At 42.3% G+C, this 22,835-nt stretch overlaps 1 protein-coding gene across 2 annotated transcripts in view; it reads right to left on the bottom strand.

Annotated features, from left to right (window-relative positions):
- LOC121548907 (polypeptide N-acetylgalactosaminyltransferase 14-like) overlaps positions 1 to 22,835 on the bottom strand; it is a 135,732-nt gene that overhangs the window by 78,756 nt on the left and 34,141 nt on the right. The window lies entirely within an intron of this gene.

Here is a 22,835-nt window from a genome sequence, read left to right as displayed (position 1 = left end):
TCTGAAGCAGCAGTGTGTGTGTGTGTGTGTGTGTGTGTGTGTGTGTGTGTGTGTGTGTGTGTGTGTGTGTGTGTGTGTGTGTGTCTGTGTCTGTGTGTCTGTGTGAGCCATTACACAGGTTTCTCTGAGAGTTACCTCTTAGTTTGGGGCGTCTGTCTCATTGCCTGTGCTGATTTAGTGGGCAGCCAGTCGTAGTGCTCTTTGCCTGTTCCCTAATTGGGTCCTGTCACCACTCTGAGGCCTCTCTCCTCCAGCCCAGAACCCCCCTTCACATTGGCAATCGTAATCGATAACCAAATGTGATGACTGCAATATCCGGTGAGGGGGGGAAATGGCGGCTGGACGAGTAGGCAACGGACAGCAGTGATTGGATATAATTGCCCTGTTGAAAAACGGGTCCTGACAGCTTTGAGCTATCTCAGCCAAACAGCTGGCTGAATCAACGCTGTGCTTTGCATTGGAGGAGTTTCCAGATGGAGACAGATGCCTGTCGGCCGCAGTTAGAGAGGCATTGTGGGTCTGAGCCTGAGGACCACCCCTCCTACTCTCCTGGGTCTGATATTACACACATGCGCACACACATGCGCACACACACACACACACACACACACACACACACACACACACACACACACACACACACACACACACACACACACACATACACACACACACACACACACACACTGGAGCTGTGGAGCCTGCCGCACCCTTCCAAGGGCTGAGAGAGAAGAGCAAACACTACCCGTGGGCTCAGTCACCCTCCCCCTCCCTCCATGCTGCTGCATGTATTTACACATTACAGTTGAAGTCAAAGGGAGCCCAGGGCTTGATAAGTGGCAGGCTTATTAAGAACAGTTCAACCATCTCTCTATGGACCCATTAGCACCTCTCCCAGCCATTTATCCACACATTATTCTCATCATGACAGCCCATTGCTGTCACATGGTTCCCATAGGAACAACATGAACCTTTAGCTAGATGCCAAAGAAAGGGAAACATAATACACGATCTGAGCTCAAAGTACAATGTAAACTGTGACTGAATACATCTCAGTGATAAAGGGGAATGGTAGGTGCTGGATGCACATGCACATGCTAGTAGTGATGTTGAGTATGATGGCTGATGCATGGGAAGAAGATTAGCCAGATGGTATTTGAAGTAGCTCTTGTCCCTATGGAGCAGCTGTCTAATGCAGTACAACCCAGAACAGACAGTCTCTTCATCAGGACCACTCAATGTTGTTTACTAAGAGAAGGTGTTGTATTACTGGTCTGACACACTAGAAGTTTCAGGTGAGCTCAGCTGTTTTATTGTCAAATTAGGTTCTCTAAACACATTTCTAAAGGGGTCAGAGTGTGTTTGCCTTATGACTTCATTTATTTATTTATTTGACAGACGGGAGGTCGGAGGAAGCAATAATAATAAATAATATGCCATTTAGCAGACGCTTTTATCCAAAGCGACTTACAGTCATGCGTGCATACATTATTAATTTTTTTGTGTATGGGTGGTCCCGGGGATCGAACCCACTACCTTGGCGTTACAAGCGCCGTGCTCTACCAGCTGAGCTACAGAGGACCTGAGATTAATCCAGCAGTTGATGAATGATAATCGAACAGTGTGGCCTCCTGTTGGATTACTGCCTCATCAACATTAAATAGACCATTCCAAACACCAGAGACTTACTTCACTTTTCCTGTGACTATGACCCCAGTGCTAGTGCTACTGATCGGTCTGTGTCTGTTTTAGACTTCATTTCTCCCCCTTATTGAGCTCTGAGTGCGCTAAATGCTCTTTTAAAAATGTCCTCAATGGTCAAATTAAGCCAATTAACTAGAAGCATTAAGAGCAATGGGAACATTCTAACACCCCTCCTGTCATGTCCTATTCTAGCGCCCAACTACAGTGGCTCAGCACCAGTTTCCGGAGGTAAACACAGAGACAGGAGCCATCCTTCCTGATGTAACCCTCTCTGACAGCTCAGTGTGAAGTTCTAAATAATAGATCTCTATAGTGCAGGCTGAAGTGATGGGCATGACAGATTCAGGTAAACTAAAGTAGATGAAGACATATGCATGGAGATCTGCCATCACGATAGAACTTCTCCTCAACTACTTTCCACTATTTTTTGCATAAGAAACACATGCTGTGATGTAGTGGTGAAATAGCTAGTTGGTGTTTATAATTGGTTCTGTAGGCTTTGAAATGGTAACTTTCTGTTGTGATTTTCCTTTTTCCAGTAAATCAACATAAAAAGGCCTCTAGAATAAAAAAAAAAGTGAAGGTTTCTTTATCCTACATTGATGAATTTCATCAGTATCTCACAAAAGAAGACAAAGAATTATTCTGAAATATCTCATACATTAATGGATTTTGATTGAGAGGATGAATTGCAGTTATCTAGTTCCATATATCCACAAAGCCCAGACACAAATTAAAACTCCATCAAGACAATTTGCCGCTACAATCTGAACTGCAACGTAAAACACTGCTATTCCTCTATGATACAAACAGTTAAGACAGCAAAGAGATAAAGCATTTCCGAACGAAAGATGCTAGAAATAGCAAAGCCAAATAAAACCTCTAAACAGCTCCAAATAGAAGCTCTAAATAGAAATAAAGCAGCCTCAAAATGCCCTCCTCCTCTATTTCCAGTAAAAACTGTTATGGTGCTCTAAGGAATATGTGGTAATCATGTCTAGATATATAAGATGTATAAATATAAAGAAACAATGGAAAATACCCTTGGCTACAGTACAGTATCTGACTCTAGTAAAGCTGTGAATGCTCCTCTGTGAGGAAGTGCCCTAGGACTGCCTGCATGGTCCTGCATTTAATGACATATCTGATGTCATGTCCTGTAATTGATATGTAGGCTCCGCTTGAATAAATTACATCAATTTGGATTTCATTGCGGCCGTCCTCAAATTGTTAAAACAGGCCCCAGCGCTCAGCATAAAGGTTTCCTATCGTTAATGAGATATATTGATTGTAGGCGCCCCAGACACTGTATTGATTTACAAATGTAGAGTTTCACTACAGCCATGTAGGCCATTTGGATGTCATTAAGTCGACCAGTCATAACTTACAACATAATTGGTTCAAGGTACAATTTCACTCACAAATAGCCTTTAAGGAGCTCCAATCTCCTTCAACATTCATTCCTTCAGCGTGCAAGACACTAAATATTTTAAATGACAAAACTACAATTATCTGAGCAGCTAAAACTCTGAATGATGGCTCTCTCCAATCCAATGGACTTCGGAAATCAGGGTTGAGCGTGAGATCCGTCTTTATGCAACAATTAATTCCCTGATGATTCAGTAACTGAGATTCATACAGTGTTAATTTACTAAGAGCTATTTCAATGAGGCATCAGTGTCACCACTACAGGCCCTGTGGTTGTGGGGAGAAAAATGGTAGGGGCTTAGAATGGGGAAGGAGTGTAGGTCAAGTCTAGTGGTGTAGTGCAGAGCTTCCCAACCTCCCACTGGACACAGACGTCAATTCAACGTCCATTCCACGTTGGTTCCACATAATGTGGAAACAATGTTGATTCAACCAGGCAGTGGTCTGTAGACCAATGGGGGTCCTCTAGGTACAGTAGCTACTAGTGGACCACCAAGGCTACAGTGGGGGAAAAAAGTATTTAGTCAGCCACCAATTGTGCAAGTTCTCCCACTTAAAAAGATGAGAGAGGCCTGTAATTTTCATCATAGGTACATGTCAACTATGACAGACAAATTGAGAAAAAAAATCCAGAAAATCACATTGTAGGATTTTTAATGAATTTATTTGCAAATTATGGTGGAAAATAAGTATTTGGTCAATAACAAAAGTTTCTCAATACTTTGTTATATACCCTTTGTTGGCAATGACACAGGTCAAACGTTTTCTGTAAGTCTTCACAAGGTTTTCACACACTGTTGCTGGTATTTTGGCCCATTCCTCCATGCAGATCTCCTCTAGAGCAGTGATGTTTTGGGGCTGTCGCTGGGCAACACGGACTTTCAACTCCCTCCAAAGATTTTCTATGGGGTTGAGATCTGGAGACTGGCTAGGCCACTCCAGGACCTTGAAATGCTTCTTACGAAGCCACTCCTTCGTTGCCCGGGCGGTGTGTTTGGGATCATTGTCATGCTGAAAGACCCAGCCACGTTTCATCTTCAATGCCCTTGCTGATGGAAGGAGGTTTTCACTCAAAATCTCACGATACATGGCCCCATTCATTCTTTCCTTTACACGGATCAGTCGTCCTGGTCCCTTTGCAGAAAAACAGCCCCAAAGCATGATGTTTCCACCCCCATGCTTCACAGTAGGTATGGTGTTCTTTGGATGCAACTCAGCATTCTTTGTCCTCCAAACACGACGAGTTGAGTTTTTACCAAAAAGTTCTATTTTGGTTTCATCTGACCATATGACATTCTCCCAATCCTCTTCTGGATCATCGAAATGCACTCTAGCAAACTTCAGACGGGCCTGGACATGTACTGGCTTAAGCAGGGGGACACATCTGGCACTGCAGGATTTGAGTCCCTGGCGGCGTAGTGTGTTACTGATGGTAGGCTTTGTTACTTTGGTCCCAGCTCTCTGCAGGTCATTCACTTGGTCCCCCCGTGTGGTTCTGGGATTTTTGCTCACCGTTCTTGTGATCATTTTGACCCCACGGGGTGAGATCTTGCGTGGAGCCCCAGATCGAGGGAGATTATCAGTGGTCTTGTATGTCTTCCATTTCCTAATAATTGCTCCCACAGTTGATTTCTTCAAACCAAGCTGCTTACCTATTGCAGATTCAGTCTTCCCAGCCTGGTGCAGATCTACAATTTTGTTTCTGGTGTCCTTTGACAGCTCTTTGGTCTTGGCCATAGTGGAGTTTGGAGTGTGACTGTTTGAGGTTGTGGACAGGTGTCTTTTATACTGATAACAAGTTCAAACAGGTGCCATTAATACAGGTAACGAGTGGAGGACAGAGGAGCCCCTTAAAGAAGAAGTTACAGGTCTGTGAGAGCCAGAAATCTTGCTTGTTTGTAGGTGACCAAATACTTATTTTCCACCATAATTTGCAAATAAATTCATTAAAAATCCTACAATGTGATTTTCTGGAGAAAAAAAATCTCGATTTGTCTGTCATAGTTGACGTGTACCTATGATGAAAATTACAGGCCTCTCTCATCTTTTTAAGTGGGAGAACTTGCACAATTGGTGGCTGACTAAATACTTTTTTTCCCCACTGTATGTGTTTGTCCTGTATAACATGCTACATGTTGGTGTGCCAACCTAGTGAGAACTGAACGCTCCTGTTGATTCTGTGAAATGGCAGCTTCAATTAGCAGTGCCGAGAGCAAGGTACCCAGTGAGCGCTTATCATTTAATAGCCCCAGGGAAATAGCATTCTCTAGTCTGCATAGAAGCTCTCTGAAACTTGTAGCTGCTCCGTCTAATGTGTGAGCTCTATGTACTTTACTTACTACAACGAGAGAGAAAGAGAGAGAGAGAGACATAGAGAGACAGAGAGAGAGAGAGAGAGAGAGAGAGAGAGCGGGGGTCAGAGGGGAGGGGTGTGGGGAGTCCTAGCGAAAGATGTTGGTGAGAGTCTAATTTTGCATGTGATTTAATGCTCTGCTAGCTCACCCCGAGGAGCCTTCCTATTCATTATGTCCTCCTCAAATGGCCGACACACACCGACCTGAAGACACCTAGAGGAATGGGCCTGCCCACAGCCCACACAGCCAATGATCTCTGTGCATTTATCACCTTGACACCAGACACCAGCTCCGCTCTGTCATCATTCCACATTCATTTCTATGCAGTCCTCAGAATGGCTTAGAATGAACTTTCTTAATCTTCAGACAATGCCATAAAAATCTCTCATACAAAACCAAAGCTTTAACTATATTCAATGTATCATTTGGATTGTATGCAGATATGTGTTCATGTAAAAATGTAACAGTTCTCAATAGCATTGAGTCACCTTTGCTGTCACAGTACATATTGGTTTCCATGGCTGCCTTGGCTGGATATTGGAGGAATTTCAGTCAAGAGAGCAGAGAATTTCAGTACCAGTGGTGCTCCACATTTGGCCTATTTTATCTGAGCTTGTTGAATCATATACAATATGTCCTCCTGAGTGAGAGTCAACATTAGAAAAGTTAATTTACATTTCTTTATCTCCTCAAAAAAAGAAAATCCCACAGCATTAAAATAATCAATCAGGCCAGTTCCTTTTCAACTTCTGAGGCCAAGATATGCAAGTGTGGGGCGACCAATCTTCTCCACAGTGATTTAATCTAGCAGATCTTTTCATATCAAAGCTGTGACTGCTGCTGCCTCCAAACAGGGCTGGGCTCTAGTCTCCAGCAGAATGGAGCTGCTCTACTCTACAGCTCTCTCAGGGCGATGGGAGGGGAAGATAAGGACAGGACGAACATGCTGATATCTGACATCCACCTGTCATCGCCTATACAGGCAGCAGCACTGTCATGCCTCTCAGTCTGCTCCTCTTGGAAACAGTGGAAATGGGCCTGAAAGAGGCTTTTCATGTCATAGGCTAGGGCGGTATCCCATATATACCGTATACCGGGTTAGTCGGAAAAAGCCACTGGATGGTTTTCCAATACTGTCAATACCATCAAAACTATTTATCTGAAGTTTTTCTATAAATTTGAATATTTTTAGCTACTTTTTAAGTTAATACCTGCAGTCAATTTGTGCAATATGTTAGGAGATAAAGCAGATTGCGTTCTTCATTTCACCTGTCACATTATTTTACACCAGAAGCTTACCGTAGTTCCCAAGAACAGTTGAGCCAGTCACGTGTTTGTTCGTAAATAGCACAACGGGAGACAACGGGTGCTGGTGAGTCCATAGCGTTCTATATCTATCGGCGAGTCTCTGTTGTGCGGCGCACATGAGGTGATGAAGTTACACTTGTATACAATTCACTACTAAATGTTTGCCATCAGATATCTTATAATAGCTTAATGCCAGAAGTTAAAGAGCTCTGGATGAGTTGTCTGTACAGCTGCCATTTTTTCCCTGTGCTTCCTACTAGCATTTTTTCTCCTCTCTGCTCCGTGTACACATATTGCTCTTCCTTCAGAAAAGCATCGCAACTTTGTTCATTTGCACAATTTATCTCATTCACCTTCGCTTGTAAATGTCCACACTCACCGAAAGCTACTAGCTATGCTTGTATAACTCCTATGTGAGGATACACATCACACAGACAATGCTCTTGAGCAAGCACACAAACACACGCACACAAACACACACGAGCTGACATGGTTTCTTCATTATTTCTTGCCTCTGTTTTCCCTGTTATTTTCTCAAGCAGCTGAAGTATTGTTTCTTAGTGTAAAACGTGCCAATTAACCTTCAACTGTTAATTTCATAAAGCAGCTTATTAAGTTAAAAACATGTTTGTGGTATCTGCACATAAGTATGGCTTGATGAATAGCTACTTTCCCATCATATCAGAATAGGCCTACAATAGGTTTAAGAGAAAAAACTATCAATACCTTTCCAAGTACTCTCAATACTTGCCTTGTGGCCTTTCATTCAATGCAGGCAGCTGTAGGCAGCTAACTGATAAAATTAAAAACTTTTTCTGTAGCCTTAGAGTCTAGACTCTACACCCATACCTTATCTCTCTCTCTCTCTCTCTCTCTCTCTCTCTCTCTCTCTCTCTCTCTCTCTCTCTCTCTCTCTCTCTCTCTCTCTCTCTCTCTCTCTCTCTCTCTCTCTCTCTCTCTCTCTCTCTCTCTCTCTCTCTCTCTCTCTCTCTCTCTCTCTCTCTCTCTCTCTCTCTCTCTCTCTCTCTCACCTAGGACCAAAAACAGATTATAGAAAATTAAAGGCACATGCTCTAGAGGTAGAGAGGGCAATCATATAGTGTTGTGTTCTTAAAGTGTATGATCAGTTTACACTAATCCATTTAAAAGTAGTCAGGAATGTAGGGGTGGTTCAGAGGCCAGTCCTGGTGAAACGAGGGAGGGGGACACTGACAGTCATGGGACACACTTTGATGCATTCATTTAACACTGAAAGAAAAGGAGAGAGTTGGGGTATAAGAGGTACTCGGCAGAAACATGCAACATCCACTGAAAGAAAGGAAGCACACCGAAAGAGAGAGTAAAAGTGAGTAAACCAAAACCACTGAGAGAGACAAAGGCTATGGTGTAACCATGGGGAGCAGAGGTGTCATGCCCATAGGGGGCACAGTGGCAAGTGGCCCCTCAGATTGTATTTGTATTTATTCTTTCTCTGTAATACTACTAGCCACAATTTTATGAAGTTGGCTTTAGCTAGCCCAGATAGGTTCCCAATCTCCCAACCTCATAACTAGCTACCAAGAAGCCATTTCAGGCTATCAATCAAGTTAGAGTAGCTAGCTTGTCTAAGTATCTTAGCTGGCATGCCTGCTGGCAAGGTTGGTAGACTTTAGAAAAGCAAGCAATAACTAAATGTACTGAATAAGACTCACATTCCTTTCAATCTTTTAACCAGATTTTAGCAGAGATGCAGTGAAGCATATTTAGTGAAGCAAGCAAAGTGATCATGCTCGTTTTATGTGGCTGCTATGAAAGTGAACTGCGTGTGAACAGGGGTGTATTCATTCCGCCGATTCTGTTGAAAACTGTTTCTTAAACGGAAGCAAACGGAACGAAACAGGGATAAACATACCTGAATTTGTCCAGCAGAAACTCTAATTTGCAACTGTTGGACTAATGATTACACCCTAGATCAGCTAGATGCAGGCAAGAGTGTGCAAAGCGGTATTGAATGTGTCACTGTCTGTCACCTTGATTACTCAAAATTCTCTCGACCTGTGCACCTACATTGTAAACTTTCATTCATAGGCTAGGATGTAGCAACCTCATAATGGGTACAGGGAAAATTAGAGTATCATGTGGTAGCCTAAACCTATCAATGTTATATTGAGCTGGGTGAATGGAATATGAGTGACAGTCATCCAATATGCTGAAATAGAAATAAGGCCACGCTCATGTCCTCCTTCTTCTTAAATGGCACTGACCGCCACTCCTTGCCCCCATCCGGACCCCCCCAGCCATCCTCACATACTTTGTGCCCCCTCAGAATTTTGATGTACATAATGCCCCTGATGGGGAGGCCTTCTATCCAATAGTTGGAATCAGTGGCCCTCTAACACACCCACAGTGCCAGTCTGTCTGTCATCTGTTTCTCCCGCTGGTCACAATGACAGCTCCATACAGAGCTGATGACTCACCACTTTTCCCTCCCTCTCCCTCTCCTCCCTGTGCTACAGGACCCAGCCCAGTGCACCATGACCAGGCTGGGGAATGGGTTACCTGTAAGGAAGCAGGGTAATAAAACCCTAAGACACAGAAAGCAGCAGGAGAAAATTAGGTTTGAATGATGTTTCTACAGGAGCAGATGGATGAGTAGAGAGCATCTGAGTGGAACAAGGAGTGAGTGTATACCAGGAAGAAAACAGTGTTACCTGGGTGAATGTAATAGTGGATATGAAGAGGTGAACGAGATGAGAGATATTGCTTGTTATTGTTCTCAAACTAACATGATTCAGTTTGTCCCACATGGTACTGTAGGGGTATTGATTGGGCACACCGGCACTCATATGATGTTAATAGGAAAGGAAACTGTAGGCCTACACTAAAATAACATTCTGTAATGATTTTCAGGTGTTGAGACTGACTTCTTTTAATGTACTTTAGATCGTCATGGCCACTTTTCTGACAGTAATGCAATACTGTTGATGAGGTAATGAAAGCCTGAACAAGCCAAAGCTGATGTAGCTACAGCACTTATGATTAGCAGGGGGTCTATATAAGGTGCATGACAACATACATTAGCAGTAAGCCTATAGACATTTATATTTACATTTTAGTCATTTAGCAGACTTATCCAGAGTGACTTACAATTAGTGCATTTATCTTAAAGCTACAATATGAAACTTTTTGGGCGACCACACCAGATTCACATAGAAGTTATATATCTGTCATTCTCATTGAAAGCAAATCTAAGAACCAGTAGATCTGTTCTATGTGTGCTATTTCTATGCTACCCATTCTTAAGTTTTGTTTGTAAGTCTTTTACGTTCAGTTTTGTACACCAGCTTCAAACAGCTGAAAATACAATATTTTGGGTTATGGAAAATATATTTCACAGCGGTTTCAGTGGTACAATGATTCTCTACACAATGACTTCTTGCTTTGTCACATAACTGAAATTAGGCGAATTATTAGAATTTTAGCAACCAGGAAATGGTTGATTTCTGCATATTGCATCTTTAACATAGCTGGGTGAGACAACCAAATATCCCAGTCGTAGCAAATAAATTTTCCCTCAATAAAGTAGTTATCAGCAAAGTCAGTGCTAGTAGGAAAACACATTTTATTGTATTTTATTAGGGGTTCACAATTCTTATTTTTTTCCTTGACATGGTCAGATAACTCAAGCATAGATTGGTAACTTTTTTTCTTATTTGGCACACAGAAACTACTGGCCAAAAATAATGGCACTGATTGGCCTATAGGTGGTGCTGTTATTAGTAGTCTCACTTAAAACCTCAAATCCGTTGCCCTATTTGAGCTAGAGACTTCCAATTTTGTATGGAGGTGTCTTTCCTCATGCTGAACAAATTTGCCACAAGGACCCATAAGGTCCATCAGGATAGATTTTCCTCCTCTTGGAGATTTTTGAAAACCTTTGAAAAACGTATTCTCATGAACCATAAGTCCAAACAACATATGAATGTAGGCCCATGGTACATATCTTAACTTAGTTTGAGAAAAGCTAAGGGATTAGTTAAGAGATGGCTGAGTTATTGATAAATCAGGAAATCAGATTTTGCGTGTCCATTGAAATCCTTTGTAAATCCACTCCACAATGAACTCAACTTGAATTCTTAACAATTAACTTTTTTTAACTATGTCATGTTAATGCTTCAAATAATCATACAAAATAATCTCATTGACTAACATTGATTCATTCAAAGATGGCCACACTATACCAGTAGATGCATATACACTAATATGCAAAAATCTTCTTCTCATAAAACATAGGACCAAATAACAAATTCGGTATGTATGACCATGTTACATGTCTTCAGATTTTACATGTCCATTTAAACCACTGTAAATCCACTCCACAGTGGCTTGAAACTCTATCATGGACATCCCTACGATGAACCACACTGAGTGGTATTGATATCTCAAAAAACAAGGAAACTATTAACAACTCATTCTTTGCATGTGTAATGTATCTTTCGTCTCTCTGTGTTTCATAAATGCCCTTCAATTCGCAAGAGGCTGAATGTATCTCACCGGTTAAAGCATCCGAGCGAATGAAACAGCGCCCCTCTGTCTCAGTATGTGTAGTGTATCTATCTGATGTTGTCTGGTCAGACAGAGTATGACATTGTTGCAGCATGTAGCATTGAATGCAAGGGAAGCCAGTGAGCATTTGGCCTCCCTTGAAAAATAAATAAATAAAATAATAGCTCAGCTGTGAATGGTCCTGGTGTACCAAACAAAAGTGTCAATGGAAGCCAATTTGGATTTGGCTTCAGAACAATCACATCAAAAGCCAAGGTCCTTATTGACAGAAAAAAACATGAATTGTTGCATCTCGTTGTGTTGTTGTCCACCGGTGGCTAGCTAGCTAGCTAAACTCGTCCCTTTTCTAAATTAGCCATGGATGGAGATAGGGATTTGGACTTGTGGTTCTACTTAGCACTCCGTACTAGCCAATGATTATAGCGGCGATTCTGATCCAACCATAGATTCATACATTGTGCACCTGGCCTGAGAGGATGGAAGTTTAACATGTAGCTAGAGGAAGTATGCTAACGTTAACTAGCTGGCCTGGCTTATCGTTGACCATGAAAGGAAGTTAAGCTAGCGACCAAATATTTTAGCCAGGTAGCCTAGGACAACAAAAACTAACAGCATGTACTGTACTGTATGACAGATAGACCGTTTAGGCAACATGAAAGAGGAGGATGGCATTGGCGTTTCTCTACAAGTAGGGTGAGTCAATATATTTTTTCTGCTTCATGCACACACACACAGAGAAATAAGTACCATGGACAGCCACATCATATTTAATTTACGTTGATTGGATTAAATCATTTTTGGTATATTTTAGTTTTCACTGTGTTAGACTAAGCATAGGCAATTAGATGATGTTGAAGTTGAAATGGTGCTGGAATAGCGGAGGCAGCTCGTGTTTTCTTTGCGACTTGTGGGAACTCCGTGGTTATAAATCAATAGTTGTTTAGTAGGCCGAAAATGTCGGAAACATTACCTTGCTTGACCATGCTGTGGGTCATGTAATTGTTTGTTACATGCAATATGTTTTGTGGACTTCACCGGACAGATGTTGCTCTCCGGTTTTGTAATGAAACAAATGTGTGGTTGAATTTATTCTGCCACTGTCTTCTTATTGTCACGGCCTTAGGCCTACAGTTGAAGTCGGAAGTTTACATACACTTAGGTTGGAGTCATTAAAACTCATTTTTCAACCACTCCACAAATGTCTTGTTAACAAACTATCGTTTTGGCAAGTCGGTTAGGACATCTACTTTGTGCATGACACAAGTAATTTTTCCAACAATTGTTTACAGACAGATTATTTCACTTCTAATTCACTGTATCACAATTCCAGTGGGTCAGAAGTTTACATACACTAAGTTGACTGTGCCTTTAAACAGCTTGGAAAATTCCAGAAAATGATGTCATGGCTTTAGAAGCTTCTGATAGGCTAATTGACATAATTTGAGTCAATTGGAGGTGTACCTGTGGATGTATTTCAAGGCCTACCTTCAAACTCAGTGCCTCTTTGCTTGACATCATGGGAAAATCAAAAGAAATCAGCCAAGACCTCAGAAAAAAAATTGTAGACCTCCACAAGTCTGGTTCATGTTTGGGAGCAATTTCCAAATGCCTGAAGGTACCACGTTCATCTGTACAAACAATAGTACGCAAGTACAACCACCATGGGACCACGCAGCCGTCATACCGCTCAGGAAGGAGACGCGTTTTGTCTCCTGGAGATGAACGTACTTTGGTGCAAAAAGTACTAATCAATCCCAGAACAACAGCAAAGGACCTTGTGAAGATGCTGGAGGAAACAGGTATAAAAGTATCTATAGCCACAGTAAAACGAGTCCTATATCAACATAACCTGAAAGGCCGCTCAGCAAGGAAGAAGCCACTGCTCCAAAACCGCCATAAAAAAGCCAGACTACAGTTTGCAACTGCACATGGAGACAAAGATCGTACTTTTTGGAGAAATGTCCTCTGGTCTAATGAAACAAAAATAGAACTGTTTGGCCATAATGACCATCGTTATGTTTGGGGGAAAAAGGGGTAGGCTTGCAAGCCAAAGAACACCATCCCAACCGTGAAGCACAGCGGTGGCAGCATCATGCTGTGGGGGTGCTTTGCTGCAGGAGGGACTGGTGCACTTCACAAAATAGATGGCATCATGAGGAAGGAAAATTATGTGGTTATATTGAAGCAACATCTCAAGACATCAGTCAGGAAGTTAAAGCTTGGTCACAAATGGGTCTTCCAAATGGACAATGACCCCAAGCATACTTCCAAAGTTGTGGCAAAATGGCTTAAGGACAACAAAGTCAAAGTATTGGAGTGGCCATCACAAAGCCCTGACCTCAATCCTATAGAAAATATGTGGGCAGAACTGAAAAAGTGTGTGCGAGCAAGGAGGCCTACAAACCTGACTCAGTTACACCAGCTCTGTCAGGAGGAATGGGCCAGAATTCACCCAACTTATTGTGGGAAGCTTGTGGAAGGCTACCCAAAATGTTAAACAATTTAAAGGCAATGCTACCAAATAGTAATTGAGTGTATGTAAACTTCTGACCCACTGGGAATGTGATGAAAGAAATAAAAGCTGAAATAAATAATTCTTTATACTATTATTCTGACATTTCACATTCTTAAAATAAAGTGGTGATCCTAACTGACCTAAAACAGGGAATTTTTACTAGGATTAAATGTCAGGAATTGTGGAAAAACTGAGTTTAAATGTATTTGGCTAAGGTGTATGTAAACTTCCGACTTCAACTGTATATATCACGGTGTCAAGGCATATAAACTAACAGGTTATAGAGCAAACAATGCAATTATCACAACACGCAGGTTTTAATATGGCTTTTTTTTCTGGATTAGCTTCCCCTGTGATTTTACCCACGCACCGCTACTGGTACAGCGTACATTGCTATTGCAACCACGCCTCAGCCGCCTCGTCAGGATTCCACGCCTCAGCCGGCTCGTCAGGCTTCCACACCTCAGCCGGCTAGTCAGGCTTCCACGCCTCAGCCGGCTCGTCAGGCTTCCACACCTCAGCCGGCTCGTCAGGCTTCCACGCCTCAGCCGGCTCGTCAGGCTTCCACGCCTCAGCCGGCTCGTCAGGCTTCCACACCTCAGCCGGCTCGTCAGGCTTCCACACCTCAGCCAGCTCGTCAGGCTCCAACGCCTCAGTCGGCTCGTCAGGCTCCCACGCCTCGGCCGTCTCTAGAGGGGGGATACTGTCATGCCTGCTCCCGCTCCCCCTCCCTGGCACTCGAGGGCGCCAGGCTGCCCATCATTACGCACACCTGTCACCATCGTTACGCAAATCAGCGCTTATTGGACTCACCTGGACTCCTTCCCTTTGTTAATTACCTCCCCTATATCTGTCTGTTCCTCTGTTTGATCCCTGTGTCAGCATTGATGTTGTTTTGTTTCCACTGTCCAGACGCTGTCCGTGTTTTGTTCCATGTCTTTTATTTATTAAATCATCACCCTGTACTTGTTTCCTGTCTCCCAGCATCTGTCGAACCGAGGTCGTTACAATAACAGCTAATTTACAGTTTTCAAAACCCCTCCCAGACAGTCCTATCAAAATTCTTGCTTGAGAAATTGCTCTTTGCTAAGAATCTATTTTTGTTTCTTTTTGGCCATTTGAATTTAAAGCTATCACAGTAAGGTACTTAATTGTTTCCCAGAAATTATTTGATATTGAGATAAAAACGGTAGCATCACCCTTGTGGTATGTTTGTCTGTGCAATTTGTGTCGTGCTGTATTTTACTTTTTTTTATTCTATGAAATTGTATATGCAGGGCTCCCTTGAAAAAGAGACACTGGTCTTAATGGTGACTCCCTGCTAAAATAAAGCTAAAATAAATTAAGAAATAATTGAGAGATGAACATGGTAATGCTTTCACTGATTGCACATAAAGGAAGATAGTTCCAACTGATCTTGTGTCCTTTCTGTCATCCTGTGAACCCCGTTCACTGCTGCTCACAGCTTTATTTATTTTTTTAGACCCTCCTGGCACTTTAACAACTACTCTTAATGATGTCAGAGGGCAGTGAGGCAGTCTTAGTGAGAGACCACCAGCCCTATTAAGCAGCTCAGACCATATGCAGGAAGTGAAGAACATTCCTACAGACCCCTAACAAGTGTATAAATATGCACCGCCAACCACACACACATGGGATTATACAGCTGTCACTAGCCTAGAGATACGGGTCAGGTAACCAGCTAGCTAACCAGCTGATTTGAACCAAGTCTGGGAGACCAGATCTTCTCAGGAGTTCCTGGTGCTTTTGTATGTCAATCATCCAGCCATGGAGCCTTCCCTCTCTGCGGCCAAGGCACCTGAGGGAGTTAGTACCTGTCAGTGAAGACAGGCCGAGGAGGAGTGAGCTGAAATAGAACATCAAGGTGAGATGGGGTGAAACAGACATGACTGATACAGACAGATCCTACAAACTTTCTGTCTATGTACAAGACAAGAATTTAAGAAAAGATTTCAGTGGAGTTATAGTGTGAAAATGTCATTAGTCCAGCAGCTAAAATAAGGCGCTGACTTTTACATGTGTAATAGAGGACTCAATCAAAGAGTTGAAGCTGAAGTTGATTGCATTTGCCTGGAACCCTGGCTGCTGTCTAGAACAACAACAACAGTCCAGTGATGGTAATGTGAACAGACAGACAGACAGACAGAGGAAAGCATAAGATGGTGAGAGAGACAGACAGAGAGAGAGATACACATGATGGACAAAGAGGGGGTGGACATGCGGCAGTGATCTCCCTCCCTCCTTGTGCAGTGCCAGTGTGGTGTGTGTGCGTTGGCTCTCTCAGGGGGTGTGATTGTGAACGCGTCCGGCTGTAACCCTGCTAAGCCCCCGGCCTTCTAGGGGAGATCCACATGCCTATTACTGACTGTCAGAGCAGCAGAACACACCAGCCCGTTCCAGCCACCCAGTACACCCCCAGGCCCAAAGCTTGGCTGGCTGATCAGCCTCCTCCTTCTATTTCATCTGCCCACTTCTCGGCTCTATTAGCCCACACCATTTGCATGAATTATTTCATTAAGCAGCAGGACAAGAAAGAAGAGGAAAAAAGAGAGAGAGAGAGAGAGAGAGAAAGGAGAGTGGACACAGGACAGTGAAAAGGCCCTGGAGGATAATACTAGACCCCTCAGGCTTCTTCTGACAGCTCAATTTCCTCTCCTTCACACCACAGGACTGGCGAGAGCAGCCAGGGGCCCCTGCTGGCGTTAATCAGGGGCCCCTCTCTCTCTCTCCCACTTTAGTCTCAGATGAGACTGCCATAAAGAGAGAAACACTGATCCATGTTTTTGTCTCTCTGTCTCTCTCTCCCCCCCCTCTCTCTCTCTCTCTTTGTCTCTATCTCCCTTTGTTTCTCCCTCTCTCTCACTCTCTCTCTCTCCCACTCTCTCTCTCTGTCTTTAACGCAGACCCAGCCACATGATCACAGTCTCAGGTTAAACTTGCTCAAGTTAAGGAATCATAGAGTTGTTTGTACTAGTGCAACAGAGGAGGTAGAGATTCTGTAATTTCTATGTAAAAAAACAAACATATTCTGGTAGCCAGCATTGTATCATTGTTCAATATTGACTGATGATGGCTCTTGCCAGCACATTTCAAACTATTTCACTCAACTGTCTTCTGATGTTGCATACTGTGTACCAATTCAAGTTATCTGACAAAAAAATGTTGTTTCAACTAAATATCATTAAGTTACTTGTTCCACAGCCTTTCTTTTGTTAACTCAACTTTTCAGTCAAAGTGTTACCTGAACTTAAACATTTTTGTTGGCCAAACATGAGAAAACATATGCAACATTTTGTCAACTTAAAATGATGTGTTTGCCCAAATTGTCTCATATGTTCATTCAATTAGAAATTATTATTTGGGCATATTACCTAAAAAAAGGCTGTGAAACTGATTACACACACAGTGCTTTTAACATACAACATTTCAACTTACATATTTGGCACCTGTATTGCTACACTTCGCACTTCAAAGTAAATCTCAGCTCTGTTAAAAGTACACAAAAAAAAACCATTAAGGAGTAATATTAATTAAAACAGAGTAATATGCCCCACCAGTATTATACAACTATACATAAATAACTAAAGTTGCTTAAATAAGTAAATCAAATCAATGAAAAGAGAATGGTCAAATTAAGTGATAATTGAAACAGACATGGTGGCATAGCAGGAAGATCGGAATGCCATGAACCAGGAGGTATGTAAGTTGAAAATATTCTATGTTAAAAGCATGAATGAACATATGAGACGATTTCAGCAAACACATCAGTTTAAATTGACTGCATTTTTGCCAAAGTTTTCTGAAGTTGAAGCTTTTTAAAATTCACGTAACATTTGAATAAACGGAGTAAAAAAGTAAATCAAATTTGAGTGAGAAACTTTAATCAAATTGTATCCATTCATCTGAAACGTTGGGTTAAGAGAGGCTGTGAAAGTTTTCTACAGTAATATGAGTGAGAATGTGTTGTGAAATGAACCTCATATTGTGAGGTGTGCGCTTCAGCAATCCCAATTTCAATACAGCCCCTTTTATAATCAAAGGTGAAAAATGACCCCTCCTATAAGAGAACTTACCCTGTTCAATAGCCTTCCTTGGCTTTATATTCAAGCCTGTGGAGCTGTGAGAGCTGCAACATTGTTTTACTAGGAGACAGACAGGAGTTGAATGATTCATGTTTGATTTAGGTACAGTGGATTGCAGGCTTTACACACAACAAGAGTAGGGTGGAGAACAGGAGTTATCAATACCATATAGATCATGGTCATTTCTTTATTTAGAATCAACATAGAGCTGTTCAGGTATAAACAGGCCATAAGTGAGTCAGTAAAGCCTGGTATATTTTCAAAACACATTTAGATCCAGCTACAACAACAACAACCCAGGTGGTAGAAGAGAGCAATTAACTCATTTTCAGTGCTGTGTTTTCTGTGTAATTACTAAAGCACCGTGCTTCAATGGTGATCGATGGCCGACTGAGAGGTGGAGGGGAGTCTGTGGGGAAATATGGAGCGCAAACTTTCTCCCTAAGCACAGCTGCCTTCCTACACCACCGCCCGCACTGAGCCACCCTGCACGGCATACGAAATGTCACAGCAACATGTTCCTCACATACAAAGCAGCCTAGCTTCCAGGTGGAAAAAAGTGATAGGTGTGGCGACTGGTGAAGCCCCACGACAGTGAGTGAATGTTTCCGCTATGAAAGGCTTTGCTCTAGGAAGGTCACTCTGGGCTGTAGGCCGGCAGCTCATAACATAATAGAATGGGTTAGTGTCTGTCTGTCTGCAGGAGCAGGGAGGAGTGACGGTGGTGAATATTCACTGGCACCAATTCAACATAAATATTACAGTGAATAGAGACTTGGCAGACAGTGTGAGGATTTATTTTCAGACCTGCTGAAACGGCATAATGCGGCTGAGGTTTCAGGTTTAAAGTAAATATGAATTTCTAAACAAAGGATGGATGCCAGGCACAGTTTATTAAACTGGTCTGGTGTGTGTCCCGGGAGGGGGCAACGCTGCTTGTGTAATAGCCAAACACAGGAGGACATGTACTGGTGACTGGCCGACCGTCGATCTGGTGTTAGCTAAATACAGAGGAGCAATCAATACCTGACTCATTTCTACCTCTCACACTCAGTCGCTCTCTCTCTCTCTCTTTCTACCTCTCACACTCAGTCTCTCTCTCTCTCTCTCTCTCTCTCTCTCTCTCTCTCTCTCTCTTTCACACACACACACACACACTCCCACATACCCACACACACACATTCACACACATTTCAATCTTTCCGCTGGGGGACCTGAAAGATGAGAGAGGAAGTGAGACAAGTTTTTGTCTTGTAAGCGATGGAGCGATTCAATGGTTGACAGACATGTTGAAGCCAGGTCAATGTGTAGAAAAGCCTGAGGCTCCCTGTGACGGACCCGATCAATGAGACAGGAAGGAAGGAACGGCTTTCTATCCTAGCCTCATCAGCAACAACCAACCTCCATCCAAAAAGCTCCAGTGCCATACCTGGGGCAAAGGCAAATTTTAAGAGTCAATTCGGCTTTCCGAACTGGACTTTGGCTAACCTTAAGCAGTTAGATTTGTGCTTAAAGTACATGTTTGTAGATCACAAAAGGCAAATATCAGATTCTGTGGAAAACTCTCCATTTGTATCCAAAATATACTAACTGGTTAGTTGAGCCAAAGGGGTAAGTTGAGCCACCTTTGTTTCTAGGAAACCATACACAAAATTATTAATTTAACCAAATATATAGGAAGAGGTCATCATTTCATAGAGTCTGTGATGGAAGAAACCACATGGAAAAATTGGTAAGCAGGTCAGGTCCAAAAAACTGATTTTCATCCAGTCAAATTAAGTTATTGTGTTAGAGGTTTCATGATGCTTGACTGTATCTAAACCAAAGTACAGTGCCTTGCAAAAGTATTCATCCCCCTTGGCGTTTTTCCTATTTTGTTGCATTACAACCTGTAATTTAAATGGATTTCTATTTGGATTTCATGTAATGGACATACACAAAGGAGTCCAAATTGGTGAAGTGAAATGAAATTTCAAAAATTTCAAAAAAATGACGGAAAACTGGTGTGTGCATATGTTTTCACCCCCTTTGCTATGAAGCCCCTAAATAAGATCTGGTGCAACCAATTACAAGACACATAATTAGGTAAATAAAGTCCACCTGTGTGCAATCTAAGTGTCTCAGACTCTGGGGCGCTGTTCTGAAAGGCCCCAGAGTCTGCGACACCACTAAGCAAGGGGCACCACCAAGCAAGCGGCACCATGAAGACCAAGGAGCTCTCCAAACAGGTCAGGGACAAAATTGTGGAGAAGTACAGATCACGGTTGGGTTATAAAAAAATATCTGAAACTTTTAACATCCCACTGAGCACTATTAAATCCATTATAAAATGTTTTAAAGAATATGGCACCACAACAAACCTGCCAAGAGAGGGCCGCCCACCAAAACTCACGGACCAGGCAGGGAGGGCATTAATCAGAGGCAACAAAGAGACCAAAGATAACCCTGAAGGAGCTGCAAAGCTCCACAGCGGAGATTGGACTATCTGTCCATAGGACCACTTTAAGCCGTACACTCCACAGAGCTGGGCTTTACGGAAGAGTGGCCAGAAAAAAGCCATTGCTTAAAGAAAAAACTAAGCAAACACGTTTGGTGTTCGCCAAATGCCATGTGGGAGACTCCCCAAACATATGGAAGAAGGTACTCTGGTCAGATGAGACTAAAATTGAGCTTTTTTCCTATATCTGGTGCAAACCCAACACCTCTCATCACCCCGAGAACACCATCCTCACAGTGAAGCATGGTGGTGGCAGCATCATGCTGTGGGGATGTTTTTCATCAGAAGGGACTGGGAAACTGGTCAGAATTGAAGGAATGATGGATGGCGCTAAATACAGGGAAATTCTTGAGGGAAACCTGTTTCAGTCTTCCAGAGATTTGAGACTGGGACGGAGGTTCACCTTCCAGCAGGACAATGACCCTAAGCATACTGCTAAAGCAACACTCGAGTGGTTTAAGGGGAAACATTTAAATGTCTTAGAATGGCCTAGTCAAAGCCCACACCTCAATCCAATTGAGAATCTGTAGTATGACTTAAAGATTGCTGTACACCAGCGGAACCCATCCAGTTTTGCCTTGAAGAATGGGCAAAAATCCCAGTGGCTAGATGTGCCAAGCTTATAGAGACATATCCCAAGAGACTTGCAGCTGTAATTGCTGCAAAAGGTGGCTCTACAAAGTATTGATAGTTATGCACACTCAAGTTTTCTGTTTTTTTGTCTTATTTCTTGTTTGTTCCACAATAAAAAATATTTTGCATCTTCAAAGTGTTAGGCATGTTGTGTAAATCAAATGATACAAACTCCTGAAAAATCAATTTTAATTCCAGGTTGTAAGGCAACAAAATAGGAAAAATGCCAATGGGGGTGATTACTTTTGCAAGCCACTGTAGATACTTTTAAGGTTGTTCTATACATCAGTTGGGATCTCTATAAGCTTCAATATGAGGTCTTTAACCTAAAGCATGAAAGTGAATCCTTGTAGCTGTGTGGGCTAATATAGTCAAAATGTTTGCCTTGGAGTAAGTTGAACCAATGGCCATGGGGTAAGTTGACTCAATAGTTGAGCCAATGGCAAGTTGAGCAAATGGAAGTGTTTTCTTCCAAGTGAAATGCAAGGCATTATTGCTGGAATATGAGGTAACAACAGGGCCTGGCCTATGTTAAAAGTGTTAAAAAAGTACAAAGTGTTTATAAGGTGTTAAGCCTGTGTGAAAAGATGATTAAAGGTGCAATATGCAGAAATCACTATGCCCTTTCCAGGTTGCAAAAATACGAATAGTTCGCCTAATATCAGTTGATGTAACAAAACAATTTGCATACTGTAGAGAATCATTCTACCATCTAAACCTGTGTGAATATCTTTTTAATAACCAAAAATATTGTATTTTCATAAAACCTACAAAACCTAAAGTAAAAGACGCAAAAACGAAACTTAAGAATGGAAGCATTGAAATAGCACACCGGGGTAAGTTGTGCCAAGAGACCACTTTTTTTTGACAAGCTATGTTTTCAAAACTACAATGTTTACATGAATTCTGATTACGTCCAGGGATACACAACTTCCTGAAATATACAGTGAGGGAAAAAAGTATTTGATCCCCTGCTGATTTTGTACGTTTGCCCACTGACAAAAAATGATCAGTCTATAATTTTAATGGTAGGTTTATTTTAACAGTGAGAGACAGAATAACAACAACAAAAATCCAGAAAACACATGTCAAAAATTTTATAAATTTATTTGCATTTTAATGAGGGAAATAAGTATTTGACCCCCTCTCAATCAGAAAGATTTCTGGCTCCCAGGTGTCTTTTATACAGGTAACGAGCTGAGATTAGGAGTACACTCTTAAACGAAGTGCTCCTAATCTCAGCTTGTTACCTGTATAAAAGACACCTGTCCACAGAAGCAATCAATCAATCAGATTCAAAACTCTCCACCATGGCCAAGACCAAAGAGCTCTCCAAGGATGTCAGGGACAAGATTGTAGACCTACACAATGCTGGAATGGGCTACAAGACCATCGCCAAGCAGCTTGGTGAGAAGGTGACAACAGTTGGTGCGATTATTCGCAAATGCAAGAAACACAAAATAACTGTCAAACTCCCTCGGCCTGGGGCTCCATGCAAGATCTCACCTCGTGGAGTTGCAATGATCATGAGAACGGTGAGGAATCAGCCCAGAACTACACGGGAGGATCTTGTCAATGATCTCAAGGCAGCTGGGACCATAGTCACCAAGAAAACAATTGGTAACCCACTACGCCGTGAAGGACTGAAATCCTGCAGCGCCCGCAAGGTCCCCCTGCTCAAGAAAGCACATATACAGGCCCGTCTGAAGTTTGCCAATGAACATCTGAATGATTCAGAGGAGAACTGG

Source organism: Coregonus clupeaformis, chromosome 33 (assembly GCF_020615455.1).
Source record: "Coregonus clupeaformis isolate EN_2021a chromosome 33, ASM2061545v1, whole genome shotgun sequence".
NCBI lineage: Eukaryota > Metazoa > Chordata > Actinopteri > Salmoniformes > Salmonidae > Coregonus > Coregonus clupeaformis.
This window is presented reverse-complemented; position numbering and strand designations above follow the sequence as displayed.